The sequence below is a fragment of the Molothrus aeneus genome, unplaced genomic scaffold, assembly GCF_037042795.1.
Source record: "Molothrus aeneus isolate 106 unplaced genomic scaffold, BPBGC_Maene_1.0 scaffold_35, whole genome shotgun sequence".
NCBI lineage: Eukaryota > Metazoa > Chordata > Aves > Passeriformes > Icteridae > Molothrus > Molothrus aeneus.
Window position 1 is genome coordinate 2,188,482 of NW_027099016.1, and position 23,855 is coordinate 2,212,336.

At 47.3% G+C, this 23,855-nt stretch overlaps 1 pseudogene; it reads left to right on the top strand.

Moving 5' to 3' along the window:
* Positions 1-1,015: 1,015 nt before the first annotated feature.
* LOC136570599 (uncharacterized) lies at positions 1,016-22,379 on the top strand (annotated as a pseudogene).
* Positions 22,380-23,855: the final 1,476 nt, after the last annotated feature.

Sequence of the window (23,855 nt, forward strand, 5' to 3'; positions counted from 1 at the left end):
GGGTTTGTTTCAGGGGAGGGGATGTTTGGATCTTGCAGGGCCCCAAGGGTGAGACACAGATGCCCCTTTGGAGAACTGTGGAAGGTTCCTGTGGCAAACTGTCTGTACTGGCTGGGGCAGTGGTACCAGTTGGGGGGGACATTGGTGTTGGGGCTCTGATTGGCATCAGAGTGGGGAGAGCAACGAAGGCCAATCCTGGAGCTGGGGGATCCTGTCAGCCTGGAGGGGTGGGGGAGGCTGGAGATGAGCAGGGTCTGGGCCCATCCAACTGTGAACAGGGCAGTTGCTTTTTGAGCTGGACTTGGGAAGCAGGACCAAGGGCCTCACCTGTTGTTTTTCCCCCAAGCCAGGATTTGTCAATCCCAATCTTTGTCTGGATGGAGCTGGAGGAGGCTGCGAGGAAAAGGAAGATGGCCTGGGACACTGAGGCAGGCAAGGAGGAAGTCACTGCCCCTTTCCCCCTCTCCTCTGTTTCATGTCTCAGCCCAACATTTCCTCTGGCTGCAGGACAACCCCGCTACCAATGCCGTCCTGCCAAGGATGAACTGGGGGGATCTCCTTCCCCTTCCCTCTGGCACAGAGGCAAATCCCATCCTGTCCTTGTCCACAGCTCCTTCCCCTTCTCATTCTGTCCTTCTTCCTTCCTCATTCCTTCCTCTTCTTTTCTTTCCTTTCCTTCCTCAGGCACTGAGCTGCAGACAGAGACCAGGGAGAGCAAATCCCTGCTGCAGAACCTCATGGAAAAGGCCGTTTTAAGCAGCTCCATGGCATGGGAATCCAATGGGGAGGATAAGCCCTGGAGATCCCACACAAGGAGGGGTTGCAAACCCAGCCCTGGGAGCTGTGAGGAGGAAAGATGCCCCCTGTGTCCAGAAGGCAGCCAGAGATTCATTCAGAACTCAGAGGTGGTGGAGACAACTCGTGGCTGGCAGAAACCCCACAAGTGCTTGGAATGTGGGAAGGGCTTCAGCTGGAGCTCTGGAGCTCAGATGTGATCTGGCTCCTGGTGATCCACATGGGGAAATGGCCCTACACGTGTGGGGAGTGTGGGAAGGGCTTTGGGTGGAGCTCCAACCTCATCAATCACTGCAAGATCCACACTGGGGAGAGAACCTATGAGTGTCCCGAGTGTAGGAAGTGGTTTCTGAGCAGCTCCAATCTCATCATAATGAGTCAAGGGATCAGCTGGAAATGTATTTACGATAATTGAAAACTGTGGATGAGTCAAGGGGCCAGCTGGGAGTATAACTGAGATAGTAGAAGATTACATATTTTAGTTAAGATTTTAAAATTAGTTAAGAAGGTATGTTAGCTAAGCAAAAATCACATAGGTTAGTGAAAGAGTAACAAATATATTAGAAAGTAAAGCTCGGAGTGACAGGGACAGATGTAGCAATTGTGGAGGAGCAGAGACCATAGAAATATCTTGCCTTAAGAATAATCAGTTTGGAGAGGCTTGGACCATGACCAGCAGATCAAAAAGTCCTGCAAACTCGCCATGGGTGAAGAGTTTACCATGAGGAAGAGAGCTTTCTTCTTCACATACGCCCACTCCCTTATTTCAAAATCCCACAGACCCAATTAAGGCAGTGCAATTGCGCAGACATATTAGGTATTCAGCTGATTATAATACAAAGTGGGCAGATAATGATTATGTATTATGCATCCTTAGAAACTGCTTGGATATGTAAAACCTTTTCTGTATAGAGAGCAGGAGTCTGCAACTCCTTGCACATCCATTTGGAAATGATTCCTTATATGTCCAGCACTGCGATAAAATACCCTTCTTTTCAACTTTAATTAGTTGAAGAGTTGTCTGTCTGTGCTTCAGTACATCAGCAGATTCACACTGAGGAGAGGCCCTTCCTCTGCCCCGACTGCGGGAAGGGCTTCAGGCGCAACTCCACCCTCGTCACCCACAGGCACATCCACACTGGGGAGAGGCCCAATGAGTGTCCTGTGTGTGGGAAGAGATTCTCCAGAAGCTCTCACTTGGGCCAACACAAATGGAGGCACCATTAAGGGAAGCCCTGCCAGTGTCCCCCATCCGGGTGTCACCCCCTTTTTTCTGCCCTCAGAGCTCCTGAGCCAGTGGCAGCTGCAGCCCCTTCCCGTGGCCTTGCACCTGACTGGGACCTCCTGTGATTGCGCAGGGAGGATTGGGGCTGTGACTGAGCAGGGAGGGTGGGGGCCAGGGAACACTGGGTGCTGTGGGTCTGCCCAGCAACTGGTGAGTCATCAGAACTGCTCTCTCTGATTGGCTGATCCTTGTTCATTGCATTCTCTTGTTGCCTGTGGAGAGGCCTGGGAGTTGAGAGAAGGAATGGGACAGATCCCACCCCGAGCACTGCCACAGGGAGAACAGACCCAGCCTGGGCACAGGGAGTGAATTTATTACCGACCAAATCACATCAGGACAAAGAGAAGGGAAAGGAATCTCTCCAACATCTTCCCCCCACCTAGGGAGGTTAATGATGATGGAGAGACGGGGACATCTGAGTTTAGATCAGAAGCCAATTTTATTGAGTATGCCAGGGATTTATATGGGGTTTTACTTGTATGGTAGTTATATAGGGCTCCATTTTTTGTAACAATTTCCCCTTGGTTACACATTCTTCAGGACATCAGGTCACCTGGTAACATTATCTTATCACTAAGTTTCACATCTTGTTTCTTGGTCCCCTCTTGCCCAGAGAGCCTTAATCTGTGTCTGTCCCTCCCACAGTTTCTGCTCAATCAGGCCTAAGATGTCAGGCCCTTCATCAGTTCCACTGTACTTTTTGTTTTATTCCCCATACCTCCCCCTATCCATTCAAACAAAAATACACTCTTAAGTGACTTGTCTATTAATTTTTTCACACACTGTAAAATACAAGGAATAACCATAACAATACATAATACAATGCCTAATACATAGAAGCCTATTTTAACTAAATTTTTTATCCATCCACCAAGTCTCCAATCCCCCAGAAGTTTTCCTAGCCCTGTAAACCCTGATACCACTGGGTAATCTTAACCATTTTCCCAAGGGCATAAGTCTGTTAGAGGTTAAACAGGCGCTGGTGTGGTGGTGAGGTCCTGTTCACAAGGGTTCTCCGCCAATGTTGGTGTTCAAGGTGAATCTTCAGGTGATGCACTCAAAGATTCTTAAAAACGGCTTCACATTCATTGCTGGAATCCACTCGGGACCATTCTCTGTGGAGACACAAGCAAACCTCTACCCCAGGTGGCCTAAGGATAAGGCCCCAATATCTTACCAGATTCTGGATCCTTCACTTATGCAGGGTTTTTTTCCTTTTGTTGCAATTGTGAATCATGATTAAAATGTCAAACAATCGGTGGGTTGGAGTCCATCAAAGAACAATTCAAAAAGTTGATCACATAAAGGGCTTTCTGCAGTCTCTTGGCAGGGTTCCATCTCTGACCCCCCTTTCTGTTGTACCAAGAGATGTTTGAGGGAGCCATGAGCCTGTGACAGATTGGCCTGTTGGGGAATGAGGAATACCTGTTTTGTGCATAATTCCCCATAAGTCAAAAGAGTTAGCAACTCGACGGGAAATATAAACTGGGCCATTGTCTTTACTTCAGATGTATACCAAGAGTGGCAAAAGCAGCAGTGAAGTGTCTAGAGACATCGTAAGCTGTTTTCCCTGAATGGGCAGATGCAAAAAGAGCACCAGAAAAGGTATCAATAGAGGAATGAATGTATTTTAAATGACCAAATTCAGTAAAAATGGGTAACGTCTGATGCCAGACTTGAAGGCTCTGAAGCCCTCTGGGATTAATACTTCCTGCAATAGAGAGAAAACAGCACCATTGGCAGCCAGGACAAACAGCAATAATTCTTGAAGCTTGGGCTTTACTAATGCCAAAGTGCCAAATCAAAGTGACACCATTTTGGTGAAAAAACAAATGGATCAATTTAGGCTGTTCTATCTCATTAGGCAGAACAGATTGTTGTACAGGCATTGTTAAAAGGCCAGCTTGCCTGTTCCCTTCAGCTAAAAATCTGGGACGGTCTGTATGTGAACAAATATGCATAACAAAGTAAGGAAATGTTCAATTTTCTAAGGAAAAAACAAGGAGCTGCAACCAATAAAATTGTTGTGAATTTTCAACTCTTTCTAAACTGATGCTTTGGCTCTCATCACTATTCCTGCAACATAAGCTGAATCTGTAAGCAGATTAAAAGGAACAGAAAATTTTTGAAAAGCTCTGACAACAGCAGCAAGTTCAACAATTGGGGGGGACCACTCAGATATGGATAAATCTGCTCTCCATTAGACCCACTAGAAGAGGGGTCTCTCCATACTACCACAGATTTCTGAGAGTGACCAGAACCATCTGTGAATACTGTTAAGGCTTGAAGTGGAACTCACTCCTCTTGGGTTTCTCTGTCAATTGGAAAAAAAAAAGCTTTAAAAAAGCTTTTAAAAGCTGTTAAAACAACTCATGTTTTGGAGGATGTATTGAGATTTGTCCACTGAATTCAGGAAAGGCCATCTGAAGAGCCTTGATCCCTGAACTATCCAATTCAAATAAAAGGTGGTTAAAGGTAGGAAAACAGTGGAAAATTCCCCTCCTGCAAGAGAAACGAGTCTCTGTCAGGCCCTAACAACCAGTTGGGCCATCATTTCATGTTGGGTACTGATGGTTTTAGTAATTTGGGGTGTAAGTAAATCCATTCAGTGATAAGCAAAGAGTCTGGTGCATTGGGGTCCCATTGAAACATCAAGGCATGGGGCTGTTTTGCTGGATGCAAGATTATTAAAAAGAAAAGCAGCTCAGGTGCCCAGTGTGCAGCTTGTTGGTTTATTATGACATCAGCTGGGCATTGCAGCGCCTGCTGAACTTGAAATGTAAGTTGTCTAGGTGATAAAAGGTCTGAATCTCCTTTTAATCATTCAAACAAAGGACTTTTAGCTTTGTATTTGAATTCCCTAACAAGGAGTGCACCCAGTTGACTGTTCCTAAACATTTCTGTGCATCATGTAAGGTGTAAATATTTGTCTGAATTTGAAGAGCTTGGGGAGAAATTGAAGAGACTCCAATGCACCACCCCAAATACCTCCACGAAGGATGTTTTTGTACCTTTTGGGAGCTATGCTAAGCCCTGCCTGATTTACAGCTTTGGTGACAAGGGCTAACTAAGGCTTTCTCCATGACTTCCTGTTGTTCAGCTGTTACAAAAATATCATCCATAGAATGGTGCAAAAGAACATTAGGCATTTGTTGATGAACAGAATTGAGGACCTAGCAATATACCACTGGCAAATAGTACAGCTGCTTTTCATGCCCTTAGGTAAAACTATCCAGTGATATCGCTCTAAGGGTGCCTGCATGTTTGTGCTTGGAACTGAAAAGGAAAATTTAGGACCATCATCAGGATGTAAAGGAATATCAAAAAACCAATCTTTTAAATCAGTAACAGTCAAGTGCCAATTTTTGGGAATCATGGTAGGAGATGGGAGACCTGGCTGTAAGGCCTCTGTGTCCTCCATAGCTGCATTATTTTTCAAAGATCATGGAGTAAGCGCCATTTGCCAGTTTGTTTTTTGATAACAAACATGTGAGAATTCCAAGGACGGTTAGAAAGGACAAAATGCTCTTTCTGGAGTTGTTTTTGGAGCAACTCTGTTAATACACAAAGTTTTTGCAATGGTAGGGGCCATTGATCCACCCAAACCATTTTCCCTGTTTTCCAGGTTAGTTTTAAAGTGTTGCTCTCCAACGGCCCCCTTTAAAAAGCTGATTGAATCCTAAAGCCCCATTGGGAGAGAACATCCCCCACCACGGTACCATTGGTACTGGTAATACAAACAGTATGATTGAGCACGGTGTCCCTCGGGCCCTTTGATCTGTATCCAGTGGTGGGTTTGACAGCTGTGGCTGCTTCCTCCAATGCCTGAAAGTGCCTGGAGAACTTTAGCAAGGGACCACTGTGAGGGCCATTTGGCTTGAGAGATAAGTAACTTCAACCCCTGTGTCTATGAGGCTGTCAAGTGTTATCTTTTGCCCTTTTAATGTCAGAGTACACCAGCATGTGGGGTATTGTTCTAGTATAGGTTGTACCCAACATATTTGGGGTGTTCCAGTAGACCCAAATCCCCTTTTTCATATTACGTCTGTAAAAGGTATGCTCATGGTTTGGGGCAATAAAATCAGTTGAGCTATTCAAGTTCCTTGGGGAACAGTGAAAGGCAGTTGGAGTGTCCAGGCCATGATCATAATCTCATTATCAGAGTCTAAAACTCCAAGGAGAACAAAAAGTCCCATCAAAGAGATGGATGACCAACCTAAAAACAATGCATGCATACGCTGCCTGGATGGTCCTAAAACTCCTGTGGGAAGCAAATGAACTGATGACTTAAGTAACGTTACTGTGATGGAGGTTGCCAACCCAGACAGGTTCATCTGTCAACCATATCAAGGCTACAACTGGACATTCATTGCCCTGCATCACAGTGGCCCCTATTAAAAATACGTATTTTGACACCCCATTGAGATAAACAATGTCATCCCCACAAACTTTGAGGAGCATCGGCAACATAGAGTCTGATGTTAGCTTGTTGGCCATCAGGATGCTTCACATTAATTACAATGGCTGACAAACCACCTGTTGTAGCACCACCCAACCCCAGAAGTCCAAAACTTGCATGAGTGAGAGGCCACGATTGAGGCCAGCAAAGTCACGAGAGTATTGTGACATCTGCTCCAGTGTCAATCAAGGCTGTTAATGATATGGTTCCTGGATGACATCCACTGGCAGTGAGGATGCATGTCTTTTCTGGATGGTTCTCCATAGCTTTCTCAGCCCAGAACACTTGAGGTACCCCTGTTGATCCAAAACTTCCTGTGCCATGACTTCGGTCCACTGTATTCAGAACAGAACTCACAATAGGTACAATTTGAGCAATGCAAGTTCCTTTCTGAATAGTGACAGGAGGGTCATCAATGGGTACCATAGCATGAATCTGTCCTAAATAATCAGCATCAATAAGCCCTAGATGCACATGAATACCTGTAAGTGTGGTACTTGATCTCCCTATCAAAAACGCACTCAATCCCTGTCCTATTCAACCATAGGAATCGAGGGGCACTTTGCACATTTCTTTTGTCAGAATGGTTACTGTGTCAGCGGTGGGTATATCAATCCCTGCAGACCCACTTGTTGCCCCTGAGTATTGTTCACAAATGTTTGGCTTTGCAGTGCTGGGGAGGCCCATATTTGCTGCTGTAGTTGTTGGGGTATTTGTTTTCCCACATGCCCCTTTGTGCTCCTCTTCTTGTTTCCCTGCAATAGCTGACCATTTGCATGATATTTACTCCTGCATTGTTGAGCATAGTGCCCAAATTTAGCACAGGAATTGCACACAACATTGCTGTTTGCGCTTGGCTTAGATGTTATTTTCTGGGTATTACACTGTGCCCTTACGTGCCCTTGCTGTCCACAATTATAGCATTTCGATGAAGGTCTTAGAACTGCAGCAAGAGCTGCTATTTTATGCTCTACTGAACCAACTTTTGAGCAAGCAGTAATCATTTGAGGCAATGTGGGTTCCCCAGGTAAAGTGTCAATAATCTTTCTGCAGCCTGAGTTTGCATTTTCTTTAGCCAAACGTATACAGAATTTGTGTCGCAAAGATTCATCATCTCCCTGTTTTTCAATAGCTGCAGCAAGCTCTTCCACAAATTGCAAAAATGGTTCTCTCATCCCTTGTTGTATAGTACCATATCTCTGTTTTGGAGCTGCCATTTCCATTGATTTAATTAAAGCACTCGTGCCAATTTGCTGAGCTTGTGCCAAAATTGAAGGATCCCACCTTGCCTGTGAATCTGGGTTAGCAAAAGGCCCAGTGCCCAGTAGGGCATCAACACCCACAGCATGATGAGGGTCGTGTTGAGGCAACTGCATATTTGTTACAGCTGTCTGCTCAGCCACTCGCCTCCAAGTTTCTCGAAATACACCGTATTGTACTGGCTGGAATGAAATAGTAGCAATATGCATGATGTCATAAGGTGCAAGCATATCTGCATTAATTACACATATTAATTGCATTACCTCTGAGGAATTAATGCCATACTGAGCCACTTTGGATTGGAGATCTTGCACAACCTTCCAGGCAAAGACGTGATGACTGTCATCCTGCCCTCTTCCAGGAGCTGCTTTAAAACCTGGAAAAGCCATAGATAGGGTTATCACAGGCAACATTTGCATTAGCACTGTTCTCCTGAGGTACTCTTGGAGCACCTAATCTTTCTATCATGTCCCAATTCTTTTCTTCAGCTGCTTTCTTCCTAACAAATTCCCAAAACTCCTGAGTGTCCAGGTTTAGAGCAAATTTGGGAGAGAATCCCCCAAAGGAGCTCCAGTAGGAAAGCAGATCCAATCTGCTCTTCTCCCCCCAACTGGTCTGGGAGAAAATACCTCCTTGGAGAAAGGTGGAAAAAACCTGTCTATTAAACAATAAAACCTTAACAATATCAAACAATAAAATCTCTTGCCACTCCAAAAGAAATGACAAACTGAGAAAGTCCCTCCCCGGGTTGCGGCTCAGCTCACTCTGTCTCTGATCAGTCCCTCCGGTGCTGGAAATGTTGCAGGCCAGGCCCGGCCTGGTGGGCCACAGATGCAGCTGCCCGTGCTCCCCTGGGTGTTCAGTCCAGAGCAGGTTTCAAGAGCTCCAAGGAAAAGGGAAAAAAACAAAAGTCCCCACAGTAGGGAACTTCTTTGCCTCAGCTAGCTAAAACTAACTAAAAGCAAAAGAGAGCTCTGTCCCACTGTCTGTCCATCCGCAGACAACAACAGTCCAGGAGCAGAAATGTGGAGGAGTGAGTACGGTGTCTGAAAAAAAACTGCTGCTTCTTCTCTCCCGCTGCTTCACTCTCTGGAACACTCTTAAAGGTGCAAAACTTATTATTCAACATCATATAAGGTGCAAAACTTATTATTCAGCATAACATAATTGGGGATAAAAGCATCATATAGTCAACCCAGGACACTGAGGCTGTCAAGGAAACCCAGTTACTTGACGTGGGGGCAAAGTCCATGGGGCAGTAGGGCTACAGCTATTAGAAGGTGACCTGTCAATAGTTCTCTGCCCCAACTCTGATGTTACTGCGGGAGACTCATCACTTGATTCGCTGTCGCTGTCACTGTCAGGTAACGGAGGATACGACCTTGCAGATTGTTCAGGCAGCTCAGAGGGGAGCGAAGGGGCAGATGGCTGGGCTAGAGCAGAGGGAAGCAGGGGGGCAGAAGACTGGGTTTGTCTCTCTGTAAAGACATTTCAGCTACCTGGTGCAGTGGTGTGGTGTATACAGGCACCATTGCGAGCTGCTGCGCAGCTGTGACATAAAGAGGTTTAGGAGTCTGAGAAGGAGATACTATGGCAGTTTGCCCAGAAGCTTTGGCAGCTTTCCCAGAAGCTTTGGCATCCAGCCCAGAAGCTCTGGCAGCTTTCCTGGAAGCTTTGGTAGCCTGCTTGGTAACTTGCATGGCACCTGCACCTTCTTCAAGGATAGATTCACCAAGTTCCCCATCAGAGGCCCCCTCTGCCTCATCCCCTTCATCAGTTTCTGTTATCAACCCCGATTCTTCATCCACGTCCTGCTCTGTTTGTTCTCGCTCGGTTTTCCATTCCTTTAATGCCTCAAAAAGCAATCCCCAGGTAACAGCTAGATCAACAACAGTTTTATCTCCCACTCAGATGACTTCCCACAGTCTGTCCCCGACTTTTTCCCATGCTTTAACACTAAATGCTGTGTCAGGATCAGTGCCAAAATCCTGTGATTTAGCCCACAGCAATATACTATGAAGGGCATAGTCTGAAGTATTAATTCCCTTATTTCTTAACAAAACTTTTCATGTAGCCAAAACAGTCTCTTCTTCATTAGATAAATTATTTCCCATCATTACTAGTTGGTGGCTCACCTACTTCCAGGTGTCTTGATAGGAGAAAATCAGGTCTGGACTTCCCTGTGGCTTCCACCCGCCATTCTCAGCTGCACCAACGCCGCCTCCCCCACTACGTCCCAGTGAGTCACATTTGCCAGTCGCAAGGACCCCGTTTGGGTCCAGATCAAGTATGTTCTTAAGGGTGTTGAATCACGTTGGGATTACCAGATGTCGCTTTCAAGGCAGTCATGACACAAGGCAGAGACCACAAGCAGTCTCAGATGGCAACTCTTTATTATCGAACATGGCTGACCTTTTATACCCTTTCTAATTGTTTGTATTTCTTCTACCCTAACTATTGGCCACAATAAATCAACATAATATCATTGGGGATAAGTTACAGTGACTTCAACTAACTTTCTAAAAATACTTCATCCAGCTGCAAAGTTCTCTTCTTATCTTTCTTCAATTCCTCACTTCTCTTGGTCTCCTCAGTTACAGCCTTGGAGAGAGCTCCTTATCAACTTCTTGCTTGTTTCCTTTCTTCTCACTCCTTTAGCTAACAGGCCCGCTGTTGGCCCCTTCCACACAAAGGCATTTGCTATACCAGCCCCCACAGTAAGCTTCATTAGTAACGGTTGCCCTATGCTGAAGGCACACAGGTGGTTACATGCCTCTATCATTTATAGCAGGGTGGGTTCCTCCTTAGACAAGGACTTCAGAAGTTTTTTACAATTCTCATTAGCATTTTCAACAGCTAATTTTGAAAGCAACACCTCTCTGGCAATGTCATTCTCAATTTGTCTTTTAAGAGCTTGTTTCAAGCAGCCATTGAATTGCATATAAGGCTCCACCAGTCCTTGCTTTACATAAGTAAATACTTTTTGGGGGGTCACAGCATCAGGAACCTTTAAAAATGTGCTATGCACAGCTTCAGTAATACCCTCAAGGGCCTCACTAGGAATGTGGGTTTGCCCAACAGGGTCTGAGTGGCTTCCTTCTCCGGCCAGGTGGTCAATCATGAGGGCTGCAATATTCTGGTTTGCATGTCCCACAAATTTCACAAACAAAGCTTCTAACCCCTTTTTCTACTGAGCGTCTGTGGAGGCCGGTGGGCCTACAGAACAAAGGCCATTATAGGCCTTTGGACAGACAGACAGACCCCACGTTGGAGAAATCTCCCCTGTTCAGGGCAATTGAGCAGACCCTCTTCCAGGATGCTTTGTTGTATATGCAAATGTACCCAGTTCTACCTCCCTGGTTGGACTGTTGGCCTCTCCCTCCCTTTTTCCTTATATTTATATGTCCTTGAATGTTCTCCCTTCCCTGCTTATCCATTGGCCCCATATTGCCTCAGTGTCCCACCCTCTTTACCCTATTGGCTGCCACCCCTTGTCTCCCCTCTGTACTGCCCTGAGCCCTCAGCCCATTGGCCCTGATGCTCTGCTCCGCCCCCCTCTTTTCCTCTGTATTTAAACCCAGACCTTCCACTGTTCTTTTTGTCTTTGTCTCTGGACCCCTTTGTGCGTGGCTGGAATAAACCTCCTTCTCTGGCGTCCGTACAAAGACCCTTCCCATTTCTTTGTCGTTGGTGATTCTACGAGAGAAGTGTGTGCTGCAGTGATTGTGTGTGTGTGTGCCTGTGCCACCGAGCGGCTCCATTACTGGAGACACTTCTGGAAGGTCGCGGCTCCGCTGCCTCTCGCTCCACCACCAACGGGCTTGTGGCTTGTGAAGCTGGCAGCCTGAACAGGGACCTGTTCGGAGCATTCCTGGAGGTGTCTTCAGTAGCTTTTTTGCTACTGAAGTTAAGCCATGTTTGGAGCAGCCAATTCCCAGAGGAGATTCCTAAGTTTTATTGGGGGAATCGCACAGGCGACCGGCAATCTTCTTGAGGCGAGAAGATTGGTTGAAGCTGACAGACAACCTGGAGAGGTTTTGTTGACCCACTGTCATGTGAGTACTATATTTGGGGGTCACCCTTTTTTGTCTTTCCTTTGCCTTCTTTTCCTCTTGGATGTTGGGAGGAAGTGTGGGGATGGGAGCCAAACTGATCCACCCACAGAGGGAAGTTTATACCCAAGTTAAAGGAATCCTTGTTGGGGAAAATTTTCATTTTTCAAAGGGAGATTTAAAATGTTTTCTTCATTGGTTGTTCAAGTATTTTCCTGATGTTATGAGGGAATCCGTTCTAACGAGTTCTGGGACCATATAGGAAAAAGGTTCTACATTCTTTGAATTAAAGGGGATCTTTCAGTGGGGAAATTTTATCCTTTGGCCTTATTGTTAAGTCTGTAGAAAATGTTGGGAAACATTCGGGACCCCAGTTTAACACCCCTTCTCCCCGTTCCTCCCCTCACATCCCTAAACCCTCTTCCCTGCCTCAGGGAGGATCGGGAGATGGATCCTGCCAGCAGGCACAGGGTTGCTACCGTCACCCTGACATCTCCCAGTGTCCTCTGTCCCCTCTCCAGGGCAGCACTGGCCATGCTGCCTTGGGCTCTCTCCTAACCCTCTTACCAATGCCCATGTACCCAGTTCTACCACCCCCAGTTGTTCTCCCAGATGGTGCCAAGAATGTGGCCAGCCCCACCATCTTGTCTTCTCCCTCTCCAAGTTTTTCTGCCCTTTCTCCACAAAATCCCTACACCCTCTTCTCTTGACTCCTCTCCTGATGGTCCCTCCCATTCCCATTCCCACAACACTGGAGCCAGAAGTGGTGATGACAGCGACCAGAAGGAGCCCATATTGGCTTCCACAGCCGCCCACAAACAGGCAGATTCTGGCTGCCCCAAGAGGCCCCATGCAGTCATCAAGTGCCCTCCATCCTCCTCGGAGGATGAGAGTAGGGATTCCCAGACTTGGATTCCAGTCCTGAGTCTGAGGATCACTGGGCCAAGCTGCAGAGGGAAGCCACTGGGAGGGCTCAGAGCTCACCAAAAAGATTGTGGGCTTGCCAATTATATGTAAACACAGCAGAAGGGTGACTGCAATCAATTCCTGGGAGCCGATCCCATATGGGGAATTGAAGGAGCTCTGCAAAGTGGCTAAGGAATATGGTTGGGGGTTGCATTTCTTAAAAAACTTTCTGGAAGCCACCTTCTCTGACCGTGTCTTGGTCGTGCATGCAAATAAAAATATCATGAATTGCCTACTCTCCCCGTGTCACAATCCATCCTTACGAACGGGTTTCGTGATTGTTCGTGGATTTGATCTCAGGGTGCAAAAAACCGACACGGCACAGGGGGGTTTGCGGTGATAATCAAAACAAATGCACCTTTATTGAATAACCACAGCCAAATGTGTTGGGGAGGAATTGGGGAAAAAAGGGAAAAATAAGGAAAAGAGGGAGGAAGAGAAAGGAAGGTATATAGCTACCAAACATAGAACGGCCAAGTCCTTTGATGTCCAGCCAATGGAGTTCACCAGGTCACGTCTGGGGAGATCTCGAAGTCTCTCGCTAACTCAGAGGTTTTTATTATGATAACTCTATTGGAAATTGCAAGGCAGGGGGGAAACAGATACAATAAGGAATAGATGTAACAGGTAGTCCATGTTCTCAGCAGTAAACGAGAGCCATTGTGTTCTTGGTCCAGCGGTCACAACCTGCAGGCAAACATCTCGCTTTGGTCAGCTTGCCTCCCCCACACACCTGCCCCGGGCTGGGGGTTTCAGTCCCAGTCCTTGGAAGGAGCAGAGGGGCCTTTTCACATGGGGGTTTCGTGTCTCAGTCCTTGATGGAGAGGCTCCTTACATCTCAGTCTGTCTGTCACGGTGGTTGTAAAACAGGTCAGGGTCTTCTGTGGGGGGACCACCCAGAACTCAGGAGAAGTCCAGCCAGGCCGAGAGGTGGGACAGCTTCCAAGGCTATTGCTGCAAAAAGGCAAGATGCCCCCTTCTTCTTTCATTGGGCTCAGTGCAGCATACAGCAAACAACACCTGTGAACAATAGCTTAGCACTGTGCTCAGGTCTCGGAGCCGTTGGCACGTAACATTCTCCAACAGGGCCAGAAACTTCAGACAAGGGTCTTTTCTTCAGTGGTCCCCAATGGCGATTGTGAGGCAGATGAGAGAAACTTTGGACAGAGTCTCACACCCCGGTCGAGTACATGCTGTGGGAGAGGCAGTAAAAAAGGCATCTCAAATCACTGGCGGACACATATTCAAAAGATGCCAACAAACCAAATTTAACCCTTGAACAAATGGCAGGAGAAGGTGACTTCCAGAAGCCACAAGACCAAGCAAAGGATTTACAAGAAGCTGCACTTGGTGACATCACCACTGCTGCAAAGACATCCCTGCTCCTCACTCTCAATGACACCCTACATACACAGAGCTTCACTAACATTAAACAAGGGCAAGTGAAATTTTCATAAAATTTGTAGAAAGACTTAAAGTTGCACTTGAGTGACAAATAGAAAGCCCAGAGGCCAAGAAGGAAGTGCTAAATAAAATGGCCTTGGCAAAGGCAAACAATGAGTGCAAAACAATATTAAGAGCTCTCCCCTTGGACCCAGAACCTACAATCAACCAGATGGATGAGGCCTGTGACAAATTATCTTCCACTGAACACACTGTTGCAAGGGCAATCTCTAAGGGAGAGGGCCTTTTTAACATCCCAAGACGCTGCAAAATGTTTTAATTGTGGGGAACTGGGCCTTTTTTTTTGAAGGACTGTCCAGAATACAAAATGCCTAAAGACCAGCAGCCACCAAAGGGGTGCCATTCATCACACTGTATGGATTGCAACAGACATTCTAACAACTGTTCTCAGTTTTGTTATCACCAGTAACCTCACCACCACCAGCACCATTATCAGACAAAAAACTTCCAACAGACTGCAGGGTGGCCCTGTGTGAAGACAGCAAATGGAAAGCTGTTTCACTGTACCCTCTCCACTATTCTGGAGGTCCAATACGTGGGGAAATTCCCGCGGAGCTCTTCATACTCCGAACAACAGACCAGAGTCACCAAGGCTTTCCAGCAAGTTCAGGTCAGGACCTGACACCAACTGGTGAGTGCTTTGTCTATACAATTTGATGACTCTGCTTTCTATCGTATTCCCACCAGAAAATATGGACCCCTAGAGGGCCTGAGGGATGTGCTGGTAATAGGTAATGTATTCATGGACCAAATGAAATGCATATTATAGTGGAAGTGCAAACTGTTGGGCCAGCTGACGAAATCACAGTCACTTTCTGCTGCACAAAACCACCACACTTCCTGCACAGAGAGACTGTGATTGCCCAAGCCTTTTTATTGCCATTAAGCATAGACAATATCCCAGAGCACCCAATGGCATTCTGGGTTGAAATCATGGGCCAAGACAAGCCCCTTATAAAGTGCAGTCGTTGAATAAAGGTAATGACATCCACCTACAAGGGATGGTGGACACAGGGGCCAACGTTACTATCATTACACAACCTCAATGGCCCCTGAACCAGGAGCTGACTCCTGTCACTGGAGTCACCTCAGTGATCGGAGGAGCTGCCATCTCCATGAGGAGCGAGCGTATTATCACAACAGAGGGACTGGAGGGCCAAACTGCCACCATCAGGCCATTTGTAGTCAGGGCACCCACCACCCTGTGGGCCAGGGACCTGTTGTCCCAGTGGGGAGCTTGACTTGATATTCCACCTCTGTCCCGGGATTTCTATTTGGGGCCACTGCAGAGTGCACCACCCCACAATCACCTGGAAGACTGACGCCCCACCGTGGGTGGATCAGTGGCCCCTCTCAACAGAGAAATTACATATCCTTGAGCTTCTTGTGGAGGAGCAGCTCTCCAAGGGCCACATCGTACCTTCCAACAGCCCTTTGGAACTCCTCTGTCTTTGTTCTCAAAAAACCTGGCAAGGACAGGTGGACACTCCTCCATGACCTTTGTAAAATTAATGAGGTCATGGAGGACATGGGTCCCTTGCAGCCTTCCTTCTCCGTCCTTGCTTCCTTGTGACTCGAGACTGGTGGTCGTTGATATCAAAGACTGCTTTTTCAACATCCCCCTCCATCCTCAAGATGCTCCCAGATTCACCTTTTCCATCCCCTCCCTCAACAGATAGGTACCCCTGAAGCGGTACCACCGGTGAGTCCTCCCCCAAACTGAGAAAAACTCCCCTATATATGCCAGTGGTACATGGCCCTTGTCCTATCTCCCATCCAAAGGACTCTCCCAGATGCCATTATCCTACATTATATGGATGACATTCTGTCTTGGTTTGAAGACAGGTGTCTGCTAAGGCAGGCAGGAGCTTCCTGTGAAATGGAAAATGTAAACCCCCTCCCTCTGAATTATTATAATTTTGAAATTAAAAAGCTCTCGAGCAAAGATATGGGAATAAGAATAACAGTTATTTACTAGGAAAACTAAAAATACAAACGCAATAGTACAAACAAAAAAACCCCACTGGCAGAGTCAGAATATGACCTGACACCCTGTGGGTCACAGTGGTGGTAGCAGTCCAATTAAATGGAGGCTGCAGTGCTCCTGCAGTGACAGGTGGGGTTTTGTTGAAGCAGTGATCCTGTAGAAGGGTGGAGTTTTCCTCTGAAGGTCCAGTGGTGGCGTAGATGGGCCTGGACTTCCCCTGGGAATGCAGTGGAAAAGAAAGCTGTTCCTCTGGGAATCCAGTGGGAAAAGGCTGTCTCGCTTCTTCCAAATGTCAAATTATGCCCAGGTAGGAATGCTTGGCTCCTCCCTCTGGCCGGAGCATCTCACAATGGGATGATGAATTTTTCATCAGTCATGCAGTGACACTCAAGGGCCCAATAACAGAAGATATCTCCCAGAGGGGGGATTGTTGAGGAAGAGATAAAGTAAACTGTTGTAAGAGACGGTCCAAAGTTTCCCTTATTTGCCTCACGACCGTCACAAGGACAGAGAGGAAGACCCTGAAGACCCTGGCTGGAGTTCTGGCCTGGTTGGGGTGGATGCTCGCCAAGTGATTGTTTGCAGCTGTGCTTGCTGTGCCCCCACGTTACAACTGCTTCGAGCAGGGGCTGACAGGGAGCGGCTTGCTCTGTACACTTACACCTGCTTCACGATCCCCGCTCATCACAATGGCCCATGAATTTCCCCACCTCTTGGCCAGATGAACTTTCTGGGGTAACTCTGGTGATCCCCCCATAGAAGATCCCTCATCTGCCTCACAAGCACTGTAAGGGAAGCCTCCTCCCAAGGACTGAGACTGAGACCCTTAAAATTCTAACACAGGGGCACTGGCCTGACTGAAGTGGGATGTTTGCCAAGTGTTGCCTGCAGGTGTGTTTGCGGGGCCAAGACTGGTTTCTCATAGACACCAATCCTGAAAACAATGGGTCTCGCTCACTGCTGAGATTGATTTGTCTAGTTTTGGAACATGGACTGTCTTACTCATTTTCAATAGACTAATTCTCCATTGTCTTTTATCTGTTCTCCCCTTGGTGGATGACTATAAAAGACCCCTGAGTTAACCAAAGATTTTGAGATTCTCCCCAACGTGACAAGATGGATCTATTGGCTGGACCATGAGGATTTTGTCTCTCCGTTGGTAGCTATTCCCACCCCGGTCTTCTTCTCTCTCCCTCTATCCTTTATCTCCTTTCTAATCCTTCTATTGCTTCTGCTGTGGGCACTCAATAAAAGGTGCATTTGTTTTGATTAAGACTGAAATCCCCTCTGTGTTGTTTTTGCACTCTGAGATCAGTTAATGAACCATCACAACCCCACTTGCGCGAGTGGATCGTGACATTAAATTGCCATCATGGACAGGATTCTGACAGACAGAGGGGTTTGCAGGGTTGTGTGTAGTCTGTAACAGGGAAAGGATGTTTCACTCCAGCCGCACCGAGCCCGATACCCTGAAAGGGGTGAGCGGTTGTCTAGAAAGCAAGGGAGGGTGACTTGAATTTCCCACAAATTGCACATGCCTAGGTGAAAAGCAGCCCCATACTCAATTGAGGGCTCTGCCTTCAGAATTTCACAAAAGATCTCTTAGTGCAAAAAGGGAAACTGTTTTTGTGTATGTGTGAATCTGGACTGTCTGGGAAGTGAAGGGACTACTTGAAGTAACTGAGTAGAACCTCCCAGGCACACTTAGTCTCTTCACCCACCAAGGGAAGCAAGGGAAACACAGCAGAGGCTGTGTGGTTGTGTACCTTAAGTCTACACCTCCCCGTCATGGGTTTGGTCCCTTCACAAAATGACGGAAAACCTCAGCGCAAAAGTTAAAGCTGAATTTTATTCTCTCCCAGCCAAACACAATGCCAAACCTTCTCCCGGAGGAGAAGAACGGGCACAAAGTAACTGATTTAATTTGGAAAATGTTATTGATAGAGTATGTTCTTTACAACATGAAATAAAATTTAAACTGGGCAAAAATAAAACTATTCTCTGCTCAGTTTTGGGAGCTTGTCTCACAGCAGCTATAAAAACTCTCTTAAAGTGAAGAAGTGAGGAAAAAGCTATAATGGACTCCCTTCAAAGCCTAGTTGAAATTTGGAAAAACAATTAAATGAAGAAAGGAATGAGATCCATCTGTTACGAGCTGCCCTTAGAGAGGAACATGTTAAGAATTCACTGAATGCTGATTCCTCAACACAGGCAGAGGAAAAGAAACTCCTCACATTAAACAGATTTATCCCCATAAGGAACTAGAGGCAGTAAAAAAACTGTGGAGAAAACTGCTGCCCTCATTTGAGACCCCTGGTTAAAACAGAATATAATTATATTAATGATGAAGATTTTGAACCACATATCACAACTAAACAAATACCATTCAGCACTACCAAATTGGCTAAGCTGAAGAAAGAATTTGGGTGCCTCCCACAAGAATCAGGGACAGAATATGTCTTCCAAGTGTCCCTCACTGGTGGAGATCAAATTAAATTAACTGAGCAGGAGGCCAGTGGGTACTGGGGACATGGAGTTTTCCTAACAACAGGAGATAAGCGTGACACGTGGCCCCTGACACAATGTGTGCCTTTCTGGGCCGGGGGAATTAATCCTTTGGAAAGGGGAGACCCTTTAGCTATAGTCAGTGCCCCCGACCAGCTTTTGGAAGGTGCCCACAAAGCCACCTGCCTGCAAATGATTCATGAAAAAGGTTGATTCCTGGTTTTCAGTCACCAGTGCAGTTACCTGTAAAGCCTGAAATTATGACTCCTTTAATTTGAGGGCTTCCTAAACCTACAGCAATTATTTTACAGAAAACCATAATGGCCTTGGGTCCCGTAGAGAGACTAGATAGATTCCTTGGTAACCCCACTGACCAAACTGGATCTACTGATCCTGGTTTCACTCCATACTCCATCCCCTCACAGCCCCCAGCTTCTCAATCTGATTCACCTGCCAGTAGCCGTAAAGTTTGGACATGGAGCGAGGTTGCAGTAGATTTGATTAATTACAGTAGATGATATGGACCTGTAAAAACCCTGGAGGAGAAATCAGAAAAAACAAACGGTGTTTGGTTTATCAGGGCTCCTCACGGTGAAAATTTAGGGAAGGGAAACCAGATCTCTAACTGCCAACGTTGGTGGTTGTTGGAAGTTAAAAGGGGGGTCCCCAGAGAGGTGATGGATGGTTTGCCCCTTGATAAATTACAGAAAATAATAACTAATTGGCACTATCAGAAACCGAATTTATCAGTTCAACCCAGTGCACCCCTCCCTTCTCAGAATCCAGCCAGTGAGCCAAAAGAAACCCTCTCCCAGCCTCTCCCTCAGAATTTAGGATGTGAGCCAAAGCAAACACAGAACCAGAGAAACTAGGCTCTCCATCCCTATAGGTGAGCGAAGGGCTGGAGCATGGATGTATCTGAGAATGCTCACTAAACATAAATCAGGAGATATACTGATCACAGCTATCACAGGCCTCAAACAGGCACTTGTAACCTTTCTGATTGACACTGGGGCACAATCTCTGCACTAACAAAAAGGATGCCCAGAAGTGTAGAATTGTTCCAACAAAGAAACAATGATGTGCTTTAAATGCCCTAGGAACTCAGAATCTATGAATGTGGCCTTAGTAAAACTCACGCTCCATGGAGAGGAGAATCAATTAGTTGTCAAAATTGGGGATATTCCAAACAATTTATTAGAGATGGATATTCTTGCTGGGAGGCAGTGGGAAGATTCTGAGCGATTCCTGTGGTCATTTGGTGTGCCACGTCTTAACATTAGACTGCTCCAAGTTGCATCCTCCTCACTGTCTAGCAAAATTACTCATGTAAAACAATACCCTCTGCATTCTGGTGCCAAAGAGGGCATCAAACCAGTTATACAGGACTTGTGAGACCAAGGAGTGATAGTCAATACCCATTCTCTTTTCAACTTGCCAGTGTGGCCAGTTTGGAAACCCAATGAGAAGTGGAGGATGGCAGTAGACTTCTGCAGGCTTAATGCCAACACAGACCCTCTTACAGCAGCGGTCCCAAATTTGGCTGAATTAATGACATCAATTCAAGAAAAAGCTCACTCAATCATGGCAACTATAGATGTCAAAGACATGTTTTTTATGATACAGCCAGAAGATATGGACCGATTTGCCTTCACATGGGAAGGACAGCAATACACTTTCACTAGGCTTCCCCAAGGCTACAAACACTCCCCCACTTTGGCCCACCCTACTTTAGCCCAGGAATTAGAAAAAAATACCCAAACCTGACAACGTAGCTGTTTATCAATACATTGATGACATTCTGGGGTGGGGTGGGGGGGCGGTGTGTGAAATAGAGGTAGTAGGGAAACATCAGCAGAAAATAATCTCTCACTTAGAAAGTCTTGATTTGCAGATGCCCCCAGAGAAAATTCAGAAGTCTTCTCAGGAAGAGAAGTTTTTGGGAATTTGCTGGAAAGGAGGTATGACATGTATTCCACCTGATATCCTAACCTCTTTAGATCAGATCAAAATGCCTGAATCCAGGAAAGATCTCCAGCAAGCTCTAGGATTATTAGTGCTCTGGAGAAAACACATTCCAGATCTTTCAATAATTGCCAGGCCCCTTTATGACTTGCTGAGCAAACGGGGTGAAATGGGATTGGACTCCTTCTCAGGAGGAAGCATTGCAATTGCTGTTTTTTGAAGCAACAGCTCACCAAGCACTGGACCCTGTCCATCCCACAGATCCCTTTCAGGTGGAATGGGGATTTGGCTCCTCAGGGCTGTCAGTACAGCTACGGCAGCAGGGTCCTGAGGGTCCGATGTGTGGGAGGTTAAGATATCTCGATGTTATGGTCAGGCAGAACCCCTCCCCTTTTACTGTTACCTTTTACCGTTAACCCCTGTTATAAATGACCTGGTTCAACTGTTAATCAAGGCCATTTTACCGTCCACCACATTGGTGTGTGCGTGTACTTGGTCTGTGTGGCAAAGGTGCTGCCACCGAGCCGTTCTCGACCCAGGACTCCATGCCCCAAGCGGCGGCAACAAGTGGTGCCAAAACCCGGGACAATCTGGGAAGCAGGAACCGCCTGGGCGAGTGAACGGCAGCCAGAGCAGCAGGACTGTCCCCGGCGGGGAGGACGCTCCCAGAGGACCGGCGAGAGGGGAAAGTCTTGCGCTTAGGACCGGCAAAGGAGGAAGTCTCGCACCAAGGGCCAGCAAAGGAGGAAGTCTGGCGCCAAGGACCGGCGAAGGAGAAAATGGAGTACCTCCCAAAGGTCATTTTTAAAATTCATAGGCAGTGGGGCGTAGACTGCGAGCCAGGAGATTTTATCCTCGTAGTGTTGACGCTCCTGTGGATTGGGGTTATTGGGCAGCTGGTGGATATTTTCCACCTCGAAGTGTGGGATAGTTGTACCAGGGCCCTAGCAGAGGAGGCTTTGTCCTCAGGCTCGGGGCGAAATCTTAAATTATGGGGCAGAGTCACGCAGGCTCTGCGAAAAGTTCAACAGGAGCAGGAAATGTGGAAAACCACACAGGACTGTGTGCAGGCGGGGCCCCGGCAGGGTGTGGGGGCGGCCGCGCAGACTGCGGGTGATTGTGAGTCTGTCGAGTGTGGGGATTTACAGCCGCGGGGATGCTCTTCGCAGCTCCCAAGCTCAGGCACACCGGCTGCAGGGAAAAGCGGTCATTTGGGACGGGCTGCTAGAGGAAGCGCGAGGTGCAGCCGTTAACTTAGAGGCACGGGGCGCTGCCATTGACTCGGAGGCGTGGGGCACCGCCATTAACTCGGAGGCGCGGGGCGCTGCCATTGACTCGGAGGCGCGGGGCACCGCCATTAACTCGGAGGTGTGAGGCGCTGCCATTGACTTGGAGGCGCGGGGCACTGCCATTAACTCGGAGGCGTGGGGCGCTGCCATTGACTTGGAGGCGCGGGGCACTGCCATTAACTCGGAGGCGTGGGGCGCTGCCATTGACTCAGAGGCGCGGGGCACCGCCATTAACTCGGAGGCGCGGGGCGCTGCCATTGACTCAGAGTCCGAGGGAGCCTGGGCGGGGCCTCCGCCTTACGCGCCACGGGGTGGTGGGCGCCAGAAGGGCGGGATGCGGACACGGGCGTGATCGGCAGAGACGGAGAAGGTCTGCAGGACAGCGCAGACACGCGCAGGCAAAAAGGAAGGAAAAGACACAGAGGGGGAGCTGACGCCGCTTGAAGCATGGGTTGGAAATCTCATTACAAGGCACTGGCCTCCCCCAGCAGGAGGCGGGGCAAGCCTAGAGGGAGGGAGCGGCCCAATGCTAAGACAAAGGGGCGAGGTCGAAGCCTGACAGAGGGTTTTACCAATTCCATCCCGCCAAAAGATCAAGCGCGCATCCTAGCAACCGCCCTGCTGGCTTTAAATCAGTTCCCCAGGGGAGACAAAACAAAAAGTCCTGCCCAGAGGCACTGGGCCACCCGGGCACTAGAGGAAGGCCCACAAGTCATGATTAAAAATTAGTTAGGAGAATGGGAAACGGGTTGGAGGCTGGTACTCATAGGGTGAGGGTACACAGCCGTCAAGAAAAATAGTAAAATTAAATGGTGCCCACTTAAGTCAATAAAACTGGACCTTCAGGGCAAAAACTAATGAAATTTGTAAAGCTTGTTTTGCAGGACTGAATCCTCAGATGCCCCCATGGCCCGTATACCCTGCTTCCTAAAGGCTGTGACGAATCATCAAGCAGCCTGATGGCAGACCATACCGGGGTCGTGAAAAACTCAGTGACCAAACTAAAGGAGAGGCCGGCGCAGAGAAGGACTGGGGGAAAAAGCTCAACAAAAATGTTATCAGTCATAGTTCACATAAATGTTTTTGAAAGTCTTGTTTTAAGTGGTATCCATCAAGTAGAGTTCGAACTCTGGCCAGGTTCTGGCTCTACTTGAATGGAATGATCACCAATCAGCCCAGAGTTTTTCTGCGTCAAAAGGTTCAAAGGGAGTTTTGGAGAAACGTGAATCCGGACATGAGTTCTCAACATCACTCTTCTTTTAAGGTCAGCTGTCGCAGACTCTGGGAGGATAGTTCGGTGCTGTGGTAAATGTATGATTTCAAATCGTCAACTGTGTTAACAATTATCAGCCAAAAAACTGAGGAAGTCCTGCAAAGATATCCTAAGTCATGGTTCAGTCAGCCCCCATGACTGATTGCCCTTGGTTCCACCTTATTAGGCCCTATTATTGATCTTGGACCTTATATTTCAAAGAAGTTAGCGTTGTTTATTAAAAACCAGTTAGAAATAGTTACCATTTCACCATCCACCACATTGGTGAGTGCATGTACTTGGTCTGTGTGGCAAAGGTGCTGCCACCGAGCCGTCCTCAACCCGGGACGCCACGCCCCAAGCGGTGGCAACACCGAGGAGGCCTGTTGGTTTCTATTCCTGTGGTTTCAAAGATGCTGAGAAAAGATACACTACCTGGGAAAAAGGATTGTTTGTGGTTAGCTTAGCTCTCATAGAAGTGGAAAAAATTGCACGACAACAACCAGTTGTCTTGAGAGGCCCTTTCAAAGTTATTAAGACAGTCACTACTGGGACCTCCCCCCCCACCCCCAACAC